The sequence below is a fragment of the Psammomys obesus genome, unplaced genomic scaffold (genome assembly GCF_907164565.1).
Source record: "Psammomys obesus unplaced genomic scaffold, mPsaObe1.curated_primary_1811, whole genome shotgun sequence".
Classification (NCBI taxonomy): Eukaryota; Metazoa; Chordata; class Mammalia; order Rodentia; family Muridae; genus Psammomys; species Psammomys obesus.
The window spans coordinates 5,324,881-5,342,726 of record NW_026596466.1 but is presented as its reverse complement, the minus strand read 5'-3'; the positions used below and the strand labels follow the sequence as shown (position 1 = coordinate 5,342,726).

At 49.0% G+C, this 17,846-nt stretch overlaps 1 protein-coding gene across 4 annotated transcripts in view; it reads left to right on the top strand.

Moving 5' to 3' along the window:
• The first annotated feature begins 3,170 nt into the window (after positions 1 to 3,170).
• The window catches only part of Sun1 (Sad1 and UNC84 domain containing 1), a 44,408-nt gene continuing 29,732 nt past the window's right edge, over positions 3,171 to 17,846 (top strand). For all 4 annotated transcript variants that reach the window (XM_055598508.1, XM_055598507.1, XM_055598505.1 and 1 more), the window contains exon 1: positions 3,171 to 3,213. The gene's annotated coding sequence lies outside the window, so the exon portion shown is untranslated. The remainder of the gene's footprint in view (positions 3,214 to 17,846) is intronic.

Below are 17,846 nucleotides of genomic sequence, written 5' to 3'. Positions count from 1 at the left end.
AACAGAGACTGGCCTTCAACTCCTCTCGCTGTGGCCTCCAGCTCCCAAGGGCTGAGATTTCCAATATGTGCTACCATAGCTAGTCTGTGATAGCTCTTATACATATACCTAGAAGTTGGAATTCCTCCATCCCTGGCAGCGGCTGGAGCTGTAGTTTCTAGGAGGCCTGGGTATTAGAATTCCACAACTTTCTACAACAGCCAGAACTGTAGCTCTTGCCGTGTAGTGAAAGGGACCCTGGCCCAGCGCCCGAGTAGCTCTCTGGAACATCTCCTGCTACCTTGGCCTGTGGTTTCCCTTTCCCTTCTCTGGTTCACTGCAGGCTTCTCTCTTTCAGCCTCCTGTCTCCACCCTCCCTGGGCTACTTCAGTCCGTTTTCTCCCTGCCCTGGCTGCTCCCTGCGTCTCAGTTCAGGTTCCTCTTACTGCTGCAGCTTCTGTCACGGTTACATCTGTCTGAAGCGGCTTCTGCCCACTCTACCGCTTCTGAGGCTCCATGCACCAGGCTGTGCTGTCACTACCGTCAGTGCCGCTCCACAGCTTCTGTCTCCACATTCAGCCTGTGCTATGTAAAGCAGGCAAGAGATGACCAGTGGGAGCAGCTTTTTCCTGGGTTTACTGTGACATCATAGCAACACAGGACCATGGCCCAGGCTGACTGGCTGTCCCCAGCTGGCCTGCCATGTGAGCCCTACAGCCTGCCTATATTGCCAAAGGAAGGGTATCTGTACCAATCATAGGAAACCTCTCATGCAGCTGAAGCTTTGTGTTTGCACCAAGGACAGCAATGCCATTAGCACCAGTCACCAGGTCTCACTAAATTGCCCAGGCTTTGAATTTGGGATTCTCCTACATCAGCCACCCAGATGGCTGGGATGACAGGACCGAGTCATCAGACCTACCTGCTAATAAAGAGCCAAAACTGGCTGGTGATATACAGAGCTGGGGGAGTGACCAACATGCCCAAGGCCCTGAGAACAATCACCAGCACTGCTTAAAGTGAATGCGGCAGAGTGCCCTTTAATTTCAGCACTTCAAAGGTAGAGCTTGGGTGAGGGATCCATATTAATAAGACCAGCTACAGTAGACCCTGTGTCAAAAAAAAAAAAAACAGAAAAATGAACTGATTAAAAAAGGAAAATTACCAATTGTGGGGGTTAACACTTGTAATCTCAGGACTTGAGAGGTGGGGGCAGAAGGAGGATCAAGAAACCAGCCTGGGCTACAGTGTTGATTCCCTACTTAAAAAAAAAAGTAAAAAAGAGGCTGGGTGTGGTGGTCTATGCTTTGAATCTGTGAATCAAGAGGCAGAGACAGGTGAATCTCTGTAAGTTCAAGGCCAGCATGGCCTCCATACCGAGTTCCAGAACAGCCAGAGCTACACAGAGAGACCTCCTTGTCTCAACAAAACAAAAGAAAACAAAAAACAAAACATCTCTCAGTGTTGCTCACAGCCATCTGTAACTTGAGTTCTAGGGGATGGGATGCTGCTTCTGACCTGTGTGGGCATTAGGCACACACATAATGCAAATATAGAATGTAAGCAAACATGTATACACCTAAAAAAAATAAGAGAGAGAAGCCAAAAAAGACAAAACTAAGCCAAATAGCCACAAGGCCCTACCTCTGAATGCACAAGAGCTTCATTCATAACAGCTTCTAACTGACAAAACCCACACGTCCCGCAGCTGGCCCAGGGTTCAGCCAGCCACAGAGCCTTGGGCCTGTGGAGCCAGCCAGCTGCCCAGCCAAACCCACCCACTTTACTAATAGCAGATTTAAATGTTTGCCACAAAAATCCTTGTGGCCTGAAGCCCTCTAACATCTATTACAGAAAAGTCCCTCAACTTGCCAGTGGAGCAAATCAATACATTGCCTAACACTTGCCATACAAGGAGGCCAGCGCAGGCAGCACGAGTGACTATCCAGAGTCAGGAGCAGGCTGGGTGTGGTGGTTCACGCCTGTAATCCCAGTCCTGGGATGGAAAACTAGGCATTCCAAACTAGGGCATCAGAGTGATACCCTGTGTATGTATGCAAGCACTTAACTAAATAATCCATCTTCCCAGCTCAAGACCCTTTCTTAGAGTGTAAAATGAGCCAGGCATGGTAGTGCATGCCTTTAATCCCAGCAGAGGCAGGCCAATCAACATAGCTAGGGCAGCATACAGAGACCCTGTGTAAAAAACAAAACCAAACTAACTTTAAAAACGTGTAAAGCCAAGTTTGTTGGAAAGATGGCTCAGCCATTAACGCCATTAAGAGCACTGGCTGGTCATTCAGAACACTGTCCGTTGGTTGTCAGTGTCCACTTCTAGCTCCAGGGGACCGGAGAGGCCTTCGCAGGCACCCACACACAGTTTTTAAATAAGAGAGAGCCAGCTACTGGTGGCATATGGTAGTCATCCCACTGCTTGGGAGGACAAGGCAGGACTGCTGCGAACTGGAGGTCAATCTGGGCTACACAGGGAATTCCAGGCCACGGTAAGACCCAGTCTAAAAAAAGGAAAAAAATAAAAAGTGGGGCGTGGTATCCCCACGCCTTTAATTCCAGCAACGCTGAGGCAGGCTTATCTTTACGAGAAAAAGGCCAGCCTGGTCTACGTGTAGAGTGCCAGGCCAGTCAAGGTTACAGAGTGAAACCCTGCCTACAAACAGAACAAAACAAATGCAATTAAACAGTAGTTGCAAAAACTGCGCAAGCAACAGACGGCCAGGACGGGCGGAGTCCCCAGGGAGGGGAGGCCTGGCTTCCCGCCCGTAGGGCAGGGCGTCAGGGCTTCCTCCAAACGCTGCACCTGGGCAACAGAGGAGAAGAGGTGCCGGGAGTCCAGGGCACCTTCTGCAGGAACCGGGTATTCGGGTGCACTGAAACCCTGCGTGGAACTCAGCGGGGAAGGCTCCGCACGGAACCCTAATCCTAACGCTACTCGAGAAGCGGCTCCTCCCTAGGCGCGGCCCCTCAAGTCCCGGCGCGCCCGCCCCGCCCACTGACGCTCAGGTCCCGCCCTCTCCCCGCCCCTTGCGGGCTGCGGCGGGACAGACGCCTTCCCATTGGTCTGGAGCTTGAGGAGCCGCGCCTGGGGATTGACGGACGTTCGCGTCGCTCCCGCCTCCGACCCCGGCGCGGCGCGCGATTGGCTGTGGCCGTGGAGAGTCTCCGGTGCCCGGCCTGAGCGGCGCGGACGAGGCCTGAGGCGGCGGCGCGAGGCAGGTGAGCTGCGGCCAGCGGGCTTCGGGGGACGAGTGGGCGGGGGACCGGGAGTGGTGGGGCGCAGCGCGGTGGTGCCGCGGGCACCGGGGGACTGTCTCAGGGTCGGCCGGGATGTAGGTGGCGGGGACGGCCCGGAGGGGGAACCGCCAGCCGGCCACGACGCGCGTGACGCCCTTCGCGCTGCCAGGCCGCGCTTCCCCGCGCCCTGAGTCCGGTGTCCCGTGTGCCCTGGCACTCCGGTCCCCGTTCGCCCCGGACCCCTGGCGTGTTGGGTTCCGGGGTCTCCTGCTACGGGTCGAGGCGCCCCGGCGCCCTCCCGGGGCGCAGGTGTTGGCAGGTGCGGGGCAGGGCACGGGCCGGGTGGGGAGGCCCCGGCCTGGGCACCCTACACCTGCTGCCTGTGCCGGGCCGGTTGCCTTCGGCTCCCAGCACAGGGCGCTACCGAGGCTGGCCCGCTGGAGCTTTGTTGGCTGCAGCCGGGGACCGTGGCCCTCAGCCGCGGGAACTTTGCTGCTCCCGCGTGTGCTGTGAGTTGCAGTGTGCGCCTCGCGCCTTCTTGGGACAGACGCCTGATTAGGTTTTAGCGGCCCTTTAGCTCAGCGGGGTCGCACTTTAACTCGACTGTTGCACATTTGAGGTCTCTCCAGAACTCTTTTCTCCTTTCTGGGCCCCAGCCTCATTTTCTTCCTTCCTTCCTTCTTTTCTCTTTTCATTTTATGAGTTCTGTCTTGCTCTGTAGACCAGGCTGGCCTCACAGAGATCCGCCTGCCTCTGCCTCCCGAGCGCTGGGATTAAAGGGGTGTGCCACCAATGCGGGGCTCAGGCCTGCACTTTTATACTGTGCAGGCTGTGGGTGATACGTTTGAGCCCTTGCTGCAATCACCTGAGGGTTTAAGAGGACTCTTCTTCTGCTTTACCTTTTGGTCTTTGTCTTTGTTTTGGCCAGGTCTTTGGTAGCTCAGGCAGGCCCTTAGCTGAAATCCAGCTCTCCTGTGCTTCCAACTCCCCATTGCTGGGATCACAGGTGTGCCCTACTACCGTGCCCTCACTTGAAGTTGTGCCAGAGATTTGAAGAGATACTTTTTAGTTCCTGAAGGTTGGCAGCCTCAGTTTATTTACCCTTTGGTCCTTTTGGGAGAGAGCAGAAAGGAGATGAATTCAAGGTGGCCAGCTGTTGCTGTTGCTCCCTCTCTCTCTCTCTCTCTCTCGCTCGCTCTCTTCTGAGTGATGAAAATTTCCACTTTAAATTGTTTACAAGTGTTATATGCAGCCATCATCGTTACCTAGTTCCATTAGCTTTTCACCCTGAAGGGAAACCCAGTTCCCAGCAAGCGGTCCCTCCTGTTCTCTTCCTCCCTGTCCATCAGCTCCCGCTCTGCTTACAGCCTGTGGATTTGCCTGTTCTGGTTATCTCATTTAAGGCTCCTCTATGCCAGGTAGCATATGTCTCTATTCTATTCCTTTCTGTGGCTGAGTTGTTTCCCACTGTATTTTTTATTACATTTTATTTGCGTGTGCGTGTTTGTTTGCTGAGGTTAAGAGGACAATCTTCCGGGAGTCACTTGTCTCCTTCACCTGTATGAGTCCTGGGGAACTGAACTCAGGCCTTTAGGTTTGTTAGCAGGCAGGTTTACCCACTGAACCACCTCGAAAGCCCTATTAAATTTTGTTTATCCACATCAGTAGGCATTTGGATTGTTTCCACCTGTTGGATTATTTAACTAGTGCTGCTTGGAAGATGGGAACAAGTTTAGACTTGACCATCTATTTCTCTCTCTCTCTGTGTGTGTGTGTGTGTGTGTGTGTGTGTGTGTGTGTGTGTGTGTGTGTTTTCGAGCATGTGGAGGCCCAAAGTTAATGTTGGGTGCCTATCTCAATCATTTTCTACGTTTGTGTTTTTGTTTTGATTTGTTTTTTTTTTTTTTTCAAGACAGGGTCTCACTATGTAGCCCATGCTGGCCTGGTTCTGTAGACCAGGCTGGCCTCAAACTCAAGATTCCCTTGCTTATGCCTCCCAAGAGCTAGTATTAAAGGCATGCAGTACCACAGTTTTTGAAACAGTGTCTCTCACTGGGACCCAAGGCTCGTGAATTTGGCATAAACTGACTGGCCAACAATCTCCAGAGATCCTCCTGTCTCTGTCTCTCCAGTATTAGGATTACGGTTGCAGGCTGCTGTGCCCAGCTTTTTCCGTGGGTCCTGGGGGATCAGACTCAAGTCTGTGCTTGTGTTTCCAACTCTTTCCTGGCTGGGCCATGGCTCTAGCCCCAGAGCACCTGTTTTTAATTCTTGGAGTATAGACCTAGGAGTAGAATTGCTGGGTCACATGGTAATTCTATGTTTAACCTTGTTCAGAGCATCCAGACTGCTTTTCTGAAATGGCTGCATGTTTTACACTCCCACCCACAATGTGGGAGAGGCCCACTTTCTCTATATCTTTGGCAATACTTGTTTTCCTTCCGTCTGCCCACCCTGCCACCTCAGTGGGTGTGAAGTGTATCCTTGACTTTGATCTGCATTTCCCAGATGACACAGTGATTTGTGTGGATTATTGCTATCTGTATGTCTTTGGAGAGATGCCTGTTCTGTCCCTATCTTTCTTTGTTTTTCTTTTCTTCCTTCCTTTCCTTCCTTCCTTCCTTCCTTCCTTCCTTCCTTCCTTCCTTCCTTCCTTCTTTCTCTTTCTTTCTTATCTTTCCTTCCTTCCTTCCCTTCTTTCTTTTTTCCTTCCTCCCTCTCTCCCTTTTTTCTTTCTTTTTGTGTAGTCCAGGCTGGCCTGGAACTCAAAGTTTACCTGCCTCTGCCTCCCAAGTGGTGGGATTAAAGGTGTGCTCTACCATGCCTAGCTAGCCTATCCCTTTTTTAATTAGACTGTCTTGTTGAGTTATGGGGTTGTTTATACATTCTGGACACAAGACCCTTATCAGACACATACATGACATGCAAATACCATTCTGTCTCTGTCTCTGTCTCTCTTTGAGATAGCATTTCACCATAATCTCAGACTACTTGCAAACTCATGGTCCTTCTGCCTCAGCCTCCTGAGCACTGGCATTACTGGTGTTTGCTATGATGGTTGTTTCACCTTTGACATGTCCCCATAATTGTTATTTGTGTGTGGTATATATGGGTGTGTGTGTGTGTGTGTGTGTAAGTCAGAGGACAACTTTGTGGAGTCAGTTCCACGTGTATCCTGATTTTTTGTGCTGCAGGTGCTTTCACTACTGAGCCGTCTTGCCAGCCATGACCATCTTTTTTATACTGCTTTTTTGTTTTTCAAGACAGGGTTTCTCTTTATAGCCTTTGCTGTCCTGGATTTCCTGACCAGGCTGGCCTCCAACTCACAGAGATCCTCCTGCCTCTGCCTCTCTGAGTGCTGGGATTACAGGCGTGTGCCACCTTGCCTTGTCTGATCTAGAATTCACTATGTAGATCAGGCTCTCTCAAACTTTAGAGATTCACCCACCCCTGTCTCATGCGCATTTTTAATGCTCAAAGTGATAAAGCTTTTTTTTTTTTTCTGCTTTTTTTTTTTTTATCTGCTTTTTTTCTTTAGGTGGGCACATTGCAAACCCCAGATCCTGAAGACTTGTCAGTATGCGTTGTTTTGAAAAGTTTGATAGTTTTTCTGGTATATTTGGGTCTTGCTCTGTTGTGAGTTTATTGTGGGCTACGACATCTGACTTCATTCTTCCCATGGAAGCTTGACTGTTGTAGAGTCATTTTCTCCCTTCTCCCTTTGTCAGTTGGCCCCAGATATAAGGTTTACCTTTGACCCTGTATGTCATTGTGTTGGAGTATGTCTGCTTGTATGCCAGGATCACATTGGCTTGCCGTGGATTTTGAAATTGTTACTCCTCAGCTCCCTTTCCAGACTTACTTGCTCTCTGGAACCTTCTGCAGTTCTGTGCAATGAGGAACAGCTTTTCCAGGGCCGTAGAAAGGGCCCTTGGGGTATTGACAAGGGTTACAGTCCATCTGTACATCCCTGGGGCAGCACTGCTTGTCAAAATACTGGTCTTGGACTTCTTACATTTCTTCGTGCCTTTCAGTGCCCGGTTCTGCCCTTGGGTGGTTGAATTTTCAAGGCTATTTTGCCTTTGATGCTGTTGTGGAAGGGATTCTTAATTCTACTTGACCTTGTTCGTTGCCGGCATGTACAAGTACAGCTGGCTTTGTGTGGCTGTGCACCCTGTTGCTTTGCTGCATTTATTACCTTTTACCATTCTCGATTGTGCTTTAGGATATTCTGTGTATGAAGTCCTGTCAGCCGAGAGTAAAGGTTGCCTTATTACTACTGTCTTTCCGGTCTATATGCCTTTTCCTCCTTGAGCAATAACTCTGCCTGGAACTTCAGGACAGTGTCAGATAACACTGCTGTCTTGTCTTGTCCTGTTCTTTCCGCTCTTGGGGAGCATTTGGTCTTTTCACCTGTGGGCTTGTCAAGATGCCTGTATGAAGCGCTAAGGACGTTCCCTCCCAGGCAGACGAGTCTATGTTGCTGAGGATGACCTTGAATTTCTGCTCCACCTGCTACTGAGCCACACCCACACTTTTTTTTTTTTTTTTTTAACTTTGCAGTTGGGTTCTTGCTTTGTAGCCAGATTTGGAGTTCTTACCTCCCAGGCACTGGGAATACAGAGGCGAGCTGCCACACCTAGCTTGTTGAATATTGTGGGCGAAGGGGTGTGTGGGGAGTCTCCAGTGCACTTCTGTATCTACTGCCGTGGTCGTGTGGTTTAGTTCAGGTGTGCCTTCCTCCAGGCTTCAGTTTTCTCACTTCCAGGTGTTAAATGGGTCTCACTAGTTTTTGAGTCTTTGGTGATTCTTGAAGGAAAACCAGGTGCCATTCCTGTTCCAAAACTTTCTTTGCTTTTGGCCCCTCCTTCCTGTCCCGTGCACTTTTGCCTTTCCATGGACTCCGACACCTGTGTTCAACACTTTCCTCGGCATGTGGGCACATGTACCATAAGCACCTCTTTAGAGAGTAGAGCACAGCTTGCTGGAGTCAGTTCTCTCCTTGCACCTAGGTGCCAGGGATCCAATTCAGGTCAGTAGGCCCTGTGGCAAGTGCCTTTGCCTACTGAGCCATCTTGCTGGTCCTGTGCTCATTTGTCACAAGCTGACCGGAGCTTACTGGGTGACCTGTTTTCAAAGAACCCTGACATTTAATGGAGTGTGCTTCACCCTTCTGGGTTTGTGAGTCCAGTGTTCTCCCAGGTACTCTGCTGTTTTGGGGGTCACAGCCCATCAACCAGGCCAGTCTGCATTTGCTCTCAGTAAAAACAACAGCAGCAATTTTAGAAGTCAGCCTCCGGACTCTTGCCCTCCCTTAAAAGTCTCAAGTGAGGCCAGAGAGTCCCAGGGGTTGGTGGGAAGCCTCCCAGGGCACTGTTCCTCAGGTGTGCTCCTGAGTGCCTGGAGGAGGAGGTGCGCTGTTGCTCTGGTGAATGCTCAAGGGGCTGTTCCTGGATACTGGCTGGAGGCTTGCCATGTCACCTTCTTTAATGAAAACATGCTCTGGTTTTCTGAAACTTGCTTCTCCCCAAATTTGGAACACACTGCCAATCTGGACCTCCTACCCTGCTAGATTTTCCGATGGTGAATATGAGAATGCGAGCTCTGCATCTGAAACCAGTCCCTTCACAGGTGACAGAGGAGCTCTCCCTGAGGTGCAGGGTTCTGGTGGGCTCTGCTCATCAGGCAGTGCATCTGCACTGATCAGGCAGGTGCGCCCGTCCTGTTAGAGGTGTGGGTCATGGATTTCAGTGTGGAGACAAGATCTCTGTGACAGAAGCCTCTTGACCTTTGCAGAATTAAGCTCAAGTCTCAGACAGGTGGTGTGAAAGGGTTTGCTGGACCAGTGGTTCCCCAGCAACAGAGAGGATCCCTCGGGGCATGAGTGCTTTCAGAGTGCCTCTGTCTGCCTGCACTGCGCTGCTGCTTCCTTCTGCTTTGTAGTCTTTTCAGTGTGGGGCATTGAGGCCAGGTCCTCACACATGCTTGCTTAATTCTGTCACCGAGCTGTAGGCCCTGGTTGTAGGCTTTTTTTTTTTTTTTTTTTTTTAATATTTTTTAATATTTTTTGAGACAGGGTAAGTTGCTCAGGATGCCTAAGTATTCTGTAGAACAGGGAGGCCTTGAACTTGAGATCTTTTTGTCTCTGCCTTTCAAGTAGCTGTGATTATCGACCTATCCCACCATAACAATGTTTTATATTTATCTGTTTGTTTGTTTATTGGTTTACTGAGACAGGGTCTTTCTGTATAACCCTAGCTGGACTAAAACTTTCTCTGCAGACCAAGCTGACATGGAACTCAGAGATCCACCTGCTTCTGCCTTCTGAGAGCTGGGATTATAGGTGTGCACCACCATGCCTGGCTTTCATTTGTTTGGTTTTTGTTTTTAAAGCAGAGTCTGACTTTGTAGCCCAGGCTAGCCACCAATTCTCTATGCTCCTACGGCCCCCCTCCCAATGCATGGTTACAAGTATGTTCTACCAAACCTAGTCTAAGGTAGGGCTGTGTGTGTAAAGTATAATACTGATTTTTTTCAATAAGTATGGCAAAATTATTTGGTTTTGAGACAGGGAGGACCTTGCAATGTAGCCATGTTGGCTTGGAATTTGCAGTCCTCCTGTATCAGTTCTGTAGTTATACATTAGGCCTAGCAGAAATTTTACAAGTTACTTATTTACTTACTTATTTATTTATTTGTTATGTACACAATGTTCTGCCTGTGCTGGAAGAAGGCACCAGATATCATTATAGATGGTTGTAAGCCACCACATGGTGGCCAGGATTTGAACTCAGGACCTTTGGAAGAACAGCCAGTGCTTTTAATCTCTGAGCCATCTCTCCAGCCCCTCAAGTATTCTTGACAGTGAATGGATACTGTTGTTGAGCCTGCTAGCACCTGCCTGCTGTGGAGAGCCAGTCTTAGGTGATGGTGAGTCAGTGAGGTGGAGGTGGAACATGCATGTACATGGCGTGTGTGCTGTGTCTGTATGGCTGTCGGGAAGGTCTTCCAGGGAGGGCTCAAGTGAAGCACCTGCCTGGAACAGCTAGGGGTGGGAGAAGGTTTCAGAGCACTGTTGAAGTGTGAGGCCTATGATAGACGGTGCTTCCTGGGAAGCTAGGGCAGGGCCTGGTATCGTGTGCTCCCCACCTCTTGGATTATAGGGATGCCCCCTCACACCTGAGTCCCCAGGATTGACCTCATATAGTGTAGAGAGTGGTTTTAAGACACACTTTGGTCCTCCTCTGGGGCCGGTCGTTGTGATATCTGGCCAAAGCTGTGATGTGGCTTGCTGGGTGCACTTTTGACAGTACCAGGAGGTTCCAGCCCCAACTGCAGCATCCTCCACCTGCCCAGAGACAGAGAGGGTGCTGACATCAGGATTGGTTTTTTTTTTTTTTTTTTTTCAGATTTTTTAAAATTTATTTTTAAATTTATTACAATTATTCACTTTGTTTCACAGCTGTAGCCCTCTCCCTCATCTTCTCACATGCCCTTCCCCTAGTCCACTGACAGGGGAGATCCTCCTCCCCTTCCCTCTGACCCTAGCCTATCAGGTCTCATCAGGACTGGCTTCTTTGTCTTCCTCTGTGGCCTGGTAAGGCTGCATCCCCTAGGGGGAGGTGATCAAAGAGCCAGCCACTAAGTTCATGTCAGAGACAGTCCCTGTTCCCCTTACTAGGAAACTCGCTTAGAGACTGAGCTGCCATGGGCTACATCTGTGCAGGGAATCTAGGTTATCTCAATGCGTGGTCGTTGGTTAGAGTATCAGTCTCAGAAAAGACTCGTGTGCCCAGATTTTTTGGTTCTTTTACTTACCTTCTGGAGCTCCTGTCCCCTCCAGGTCTTTCTATCTCCCCTTCTTTCATAATATCCCCTGCAGTCTGCCCAAAGTTTGGCTATGAGTCTCAGCATCTACTTTGATACCCTGCTGGGTAGAGTCTTTCAGAGGCCCTCTGTGGTAGGCTCCTGTCCCCTTCCCTGTTTTTTCCCTCTTCCGAGGTCTATCCCATTTGCCTTTCTGAATGAGGATTGAGCATCTTACCCAGGGTCCTCCTCCTTGCTTAGCTTCTTTAGGTGTACAGATTTTAGTATGACTATCCTATATTATATGTTTAGTATCCACTTATAAGTGAGTATATGCCCTGTGTGTCTTTCTGCTTCTGGGTTACGGCACTCAGAATTCTCAATAGACGAATATCAAGTGGCAGAGAAACGCTTAAAGACATGTTCAACGTCCTTAGTCATCAGGGAAATGCAAATCAAAATGATCCTGAAATTTCACCTTACAGCCATCAGAATGGCTAAGATCAAAAACTCAAGTGACAACACATGCTGGAAAGGATGTGGAGAAAGGGGAACCCTCTTCATTGCTGGTGGGAATGTAAACTTGTACACCACTTTGGAAATCTGGCATTCTCTCAGATGATTAGTAATAGTGCTACCTCAGGATGCAGCTATACCACTCCTAGGCAGATATCCAAAATATGCTCAAGTATACAACAAGGACATTTGCTCAACCATGTTTGGGCACAGGCTTTATTCATAATAGCCAGAATCTGGAAACAACCCTGATGTCCCTCATTTGAGGAATGGATTCAGTAACACAATGGAATACTACTCAGCAATTAAAAACAAGGAAATCATAAAATTTACAGGAAAATGGTGGGAACTAGAAAAGATCATGTCATCGGTTTTTAAGTTTGTCGTTCAGGGTGTCTCTGAGACCAAGTGCTCTGTCATTTTCCACATAGAGTTTCATCACTATGGGTGCAGAGCAAATCTCCTGTGTGGCCAGTAGCCTTAGGCCCAACCCTGACAGCTGTCCCCAGCTGTGGCTTCAAGCAAGGACCAGTACAAAGATTGTGCTTGTTTAATTTGAAAGCTGCAGTTCTGTTCTGTGTCTTAGGTTTGTGTCATTTGCATGAAGCGACATTTAATTTATTCCTGAAATTTTCCTGATGTGTGTGTGTGTGTGTGTGTGTTTTTTTTTTCCCTGTGAATTAAGTACAGACATTCTAGGTGGCAAAGATTCAGGTGATAGGATTGGAAGGACTGACACTCACTTTTGACCAAAACATTCACAGACAAGACCTGGGCTTTGTACTGTCATGTTTAGTGTATGTGGCTCCTGTAAGGGAGAGTGGTGTCTAGTGAAAAATCAGTGTGGCTGAAGGATCCTGCTGAGACATGCCAGGGCTGGTAGCATGGCAGGGGTGGGGGTGGAGGTGGGGAGAGCATTTGCCTAGCGTGTGGAAGGCCCTGGCTTCTATCCTTGGAGTTAGAAAAGGAACACCAACACTGCACCCTTCCTCAGACTGGGCACAGCGGTTACATCTGAGCAGTTTCCTCTCTGACCTGTGTTCTCCTGGGCAGCGTTAGCACAGGATAGAGCAGGCTCTCGTCCAGACAACTTGGAAGGCAGAGCTCTCCCGTGTCCTGGCTCTGCTCTGTGTGTTCTCTGTGGGCCAATGTGCTAGGTAGGCTAGTTCTCGGAGCTTGCACTCAGCTTCTGCCTTTGCCCCAGCTTCAAGCAAATCTCTGTGAGGAGCATGCTAGGATGAACAAAGTTCATCTCAGCGGTAACACTGGTTAGGTGGCCAAAAAGGCTGGACGAGTGACAGGCCCTCTGGTGACCAACAGGTTTTCAGGTGCCGTTGAAAGCAGTTGCATTTCTTCACCTACGCTTTTGTTGCCCTTCAGCCCCATGGATGCAGGTAATTCCCATAGACTGTTCTGTCCCAGAGAACAGCCTCTTCAGGGTGTGGCCAGGAGGCAGACTCTGTCTGGTCAGCAGATGAGAAGGGCCTTGGGGTGAACAGTGGGAAGATGCTAACCTCGTTCTTGGGCACCAGGCCTGTTGGTGATGGCATGAGCTCGTGAGGGTCCAGGTGTTTCTGAGCCGTCTATGCTCAGTGGACTTCAGTCTTTTGTTCAGGACAGGGTTGAGTTAATCTTCCATCTCGGGGGTTGCTGGCCTAGGAGGAAACAAATCCTTAAAATGTATTTCTTTTTAAACTTTAACATGCATTTAGAGACACAGACAGAGGAAGACACTCGGTGGTGTGCACGTGTGTGAGGTCAAGGGGGACTTGCAGAGTCAGTTTCCAGTTCTTTCCTTCTACCCTGTGAGTCCCAGGGATTTGAACTCAGGTTGTTAGGCTTGTCTCCAAACACCTTGATCTGCTGAGCCATCTTGCCAGCCTCTCTCCCTTCTCTCCCCCTCGCTCTAACAGCTGTGAACCTAAACCATTCTCTTACAACGTAGTTTATATTCCCACAACGTAATTGTAGCTAAGATTGCAGTGTGTGTCCGTCAGGCTCTGCCTTGTGTGCACTAATCCATCCTGGCCTCCCTGTTTTGGTTTTATGAGATCATCTTATTCTCCACATAGCCCAGGCTGGTCGTGAATTCACAGTCCATCTGCCTTAGCTTCCTGAATAGCATTGATTGCAGGTGTGTGCCAAAAAGCAAAATAAATATTAATGGAGCTGTTGTGTGTAATTCAGATCTACAGTTAGCTTGAGGAGTGGGCTGCTCTCCTGACTGGCTGGAACCTGTGAGTGCAGTCATGTTTTCTGGGCTGTGGGGTAGTTGGCTGGATCATCAGTAGACCACTGGCCTGGTGAGTTAAGGCCCAGGGCAGATGTTCCGGGCTCTGCATCCTCCCTTAACCATCTTGGGAATTGGAGAGTGAAGAGCTGCAGCCAGCTTTTTTGTATTTAGTGGGCTTCTCTGGAGAATGTGATCCCAGAGCTCTCTAGATTCAAGAGGCATCAGGTTTAATGGAGCTGGGGGGTGGGGGGACAGGGGAAGTCAGGTCTGTTCAGGATTGATGTCCTCAGTTGTGCTTCCTCCCTCTCCTGCCCCAGACCTGGCTGCCTGAACTCAGCATGTGTTCACACTGGTGAACACCCTTGCACCTCAGTTCATTAAATACCGTTTCAGAGCCCGCTGCCCGCAGCTGCCAGTCTCCGGCTCCCTTCCGTGGAGCTCTGAACCTTTGCTGGGAAGCTGGCCCCTAGCCTCTGGCTGCCTTTGTTCCTCTTGCAGGTTTGTGTTGGTTCTCCTTAGATGGTGGCATGGGTTGCTCCACTGACAGAACTGGGATGAGCTGTGCAGCGGCAGGTTGTTCAGTAGAGGTATGGGCTCCTCTGTCCTGGAGCTTGGCTCCATGGGTGAGAGCATGGGAGGTATTCCTCCTGAGAGAAATACAAATGTAGTCTCTTACATGTCTCTTCCCCAGACTTGGCTGTATGAGACATTGTTGTGCCACATAGCGGGTGTGAGTGGGGTGACAGGGTCAAGTCTTCCTCTGCTGTCACTGCCAGTGTATTTTCCAGTCCTCATCAGGGCTTGCGGGCATTAGTCAGTGAATTTTGGCATTGCTCTGCGTGTCCTGGAGTTTTCACCAGGCCAAAAATAAATGCCCCATCCACTAGGGTTCAGATTGTAGACTGTAGAGAGAACTTGGTAGGAGACAGTGGTGGCTTTGGCTCAGGCTTGCCCATGCCAAACAATACATTTGCCAGAAGACTGGATAGTGAAAAGTCCCTTTGGGAATGAAGGTGGGAAGTTTGATTTGGATGTTAAGTGGATACCGGGATGGGGAGAAGTGTTGAACACCTGTCCTGAAGAGTGAGCATAGGAGTGGGTACTGATGCTGTCACTCAACAGAATGTCTGGTCACCTGGTCAGAACCATTAGTACATCTGCCAGGATGGGGCCCTATTGTGCTGGGTGATGGAGGGTGGGGATCATGTGCATGAGGCCAGGCCCTGGAGCCAGCCAGGAGGTTGGAGCCGTGAGGCGTCATCAAGTGTGCCTTGACTTCCCCCCTGGGTCTGCCCAAGTATTGCTAACATACAAAGAGGGGATGGAGCAGCTAAGCAGGTATTAGGCATGTGTGGGTTCAGAGTTACTGTTCCCTGCAGAAGGTTGCCTGCATGTCCCCTCACCTGCTGGGAGTGTGGCTGGCAGGCTCAAGTGTTTTCTCACACACGTGGGTGCTGTGAAGTTCTTAGACCTGCTGGGCAACGTGACAGTACTGTCCTAGCTGCTCAGGAGCCTGAGGCAGGAGGATTGCATGAGCCATGAGTTGGAAGACACCGTGAGACTTCATTTCTAAAAGACCAAAAGAGAATCAGTGCTGCAGTAAACAGCAGCAGCTGTGTGACATGGTGAATCACAGCCCAGGCTGCCTCAGAATCCTGTCTTTGTCTCACATGGTGGGGTGATAGCCTTGGATTGCCACAGATACCATACAGATATGGCATCCTGTAGGAATGTTTTATCTTTAAAGGAATATTTGGGCTATTTTAAGGAAAATAGGCCTAGAATGATGGATGGCTCAGTGGGTAAGAACACTTGACTGCTCTTACAGAGGACCCAGGGTCACTTCCCAGCACCCATAGCCATCTGTAACTACAGTTCCAGGGGGTATAACACCCTCCTCTAGCTTCTGTGAGAACCAGTCAGGTACATGGTACACATACAGACATGCAGACAAAACTCTCATGTGCATAAAAAAAAAAAAATTAAACCAAAAATTATGTAAAGGAAGTACTTTCAGCCCACACTCATTTGGCAGAGATAGGCAGATCTCTGAGTTTGAGGCTAGCCTGGTCTACACAGGACAGCCAGGGCTACACAGAGAGAAACCCTGTTCTGTGGGGGGTGCGCTTTCAACATGGCTTATGACTGTCATTCATGTGTAACTGTTTTGTTCCAGATATTGCTATTTTCCATTTTATTTTCTTCTCCTTTATTAATTTGATTTTAAGTATTTTACTTGAGACAAGATTGTGCTTTGTTAGCCCAGCAGGCTTCAAAATGGCAGCATCCCTCTTGTCTCCACCTCCTGAGCTCTGGAGTTACAGGCGCAAACATCCATGCCTGGCTCCCTTAGTTCTATTTGGTTGGTTTTGGTTTGATCTTGTGTCCCTCTTTTTAAAAACAAATTAGATGGGGGGTGGGGGGTGGGTGTGTCTTACTGTGTAGATCAGGCTGGCCTGGAACTCACAGACACCTCCTGCCTCAGAGTGTCAGGGCTAGAGGCATCAGCCACCACTGCATGTCCCTAGATTTTCAGTGGCTGTGAATCCCATTACCGTGAGGAGTTGTTTGATTTTGTCTTGTTTTTCAGTTGTGGGGTCACCTGGGCCTTGTGACTAGCAGGTGTGCAGGTGCACAGTCCTGCTGAGCTGCATCCCACCTTCACGAGGACTCGTATGTTCCATGTATGCTATAGTTGCCAAACAGGGAAGATGTAGATGTCTCCAACTCCTGATCGTCCCTCCTTACTTGGAGGCTGGGATTTCTTCTTTGGCTCTGGGTACCTGTGCAAACCTGAACTTTGCAGCAAGGACTGGCTGTGCTGCTCTCTGACCATGGGATAAAATGAGTTCTCTTTTTTTGTTGTTTTGGTTTTTTGTTTTTCAAGACATGTTTTCTCTGTGTAGCCTTGACTGTCCTGAACTTTCTTTGTAGACCAGGCTGGCCTAAAACTCAGAGATTCACCTGCCTCTGGCTCCCTGAGTGCTGGGATTACAGGCGTGTGCCACCACACCCAGCTAAAATTAGGTCTCTTAATGTTAGTCCTTACTCCAGAAGTCAGAGAGCATAGGCATCTTCAAGAAATGGAAAGTCACAGGCCTGGTGTGTTGGTGCAGGCTTTAACCCCAGCAGAGACAGGGGACTCTTCACAAAGTTAATGCCACTCTGGTCTACAGTAGGTTCCAGGACTACATAGACACCAATAATTAAATAATTAATAATTAAGATAAAATTGTTTTAGCACAGTATGATGGCCACACACCTTTAATCCTAGCACTCTAAGGGCAGAGGCAGACAGATCTCAAATTCAAGGCTAACCTAGTCTACAAAATGAGTTTCAGGACATTAAGAGCAACACAGTGGAACCTTGAAATGAAATAACAAAAAAAAAAGGTCACATTTCAAAAAACGGCTCTGAGGCTGGAAAGATGGCTCAGCACTGGCTGTTCTTACAAAGGTCCTGGGTTCAATTCCCAGCAACCCACATCATGGCTCATAACCATCTACAATGAGATATGGTGCCCTCTTCTGGCCTTCAGTGTACATGCAGGCAGAACACTGTATACAAAATACATAACACTGTATACAAAATAAATAAATAAATCTTTTTTTTTTTTTTTAAGGGCTCTGGCGTCACTGTCAGTTTTTCTTGGAAAGTGCCCAGTTTATATAACCTTTCCCAAGATTTTCCTTTCACATTTTATTTGTAGTGAGGCTCTATGCTGGTTTCAAACTCATGGTGATTCTTCTGGTTCACCTCCCTGTTGCTGAGATTATTACCATGCCTAGCCCGTGTGTTAGCTTTTGTTCTTGTGTGTGTAGGGGTGTTGTACATGGTGTGTATGGGATGTTGTACATGGTGTGTATGGGGTGTTGTACATGGTGTGGGATGTTGTACATGGTGTGGGGTGTTGTACATGGTGTGTATGGGGTGTTGTACATGGTGTGTATGGGGTGTTGTACATGGTGTGGGATGTTGTACATGGTGTGTATGGGGTGTTGTACATGGTGTGGGATGTTGTACATGGTGTGGGGTGTTGTACATGGTGTGGGGTGTTGT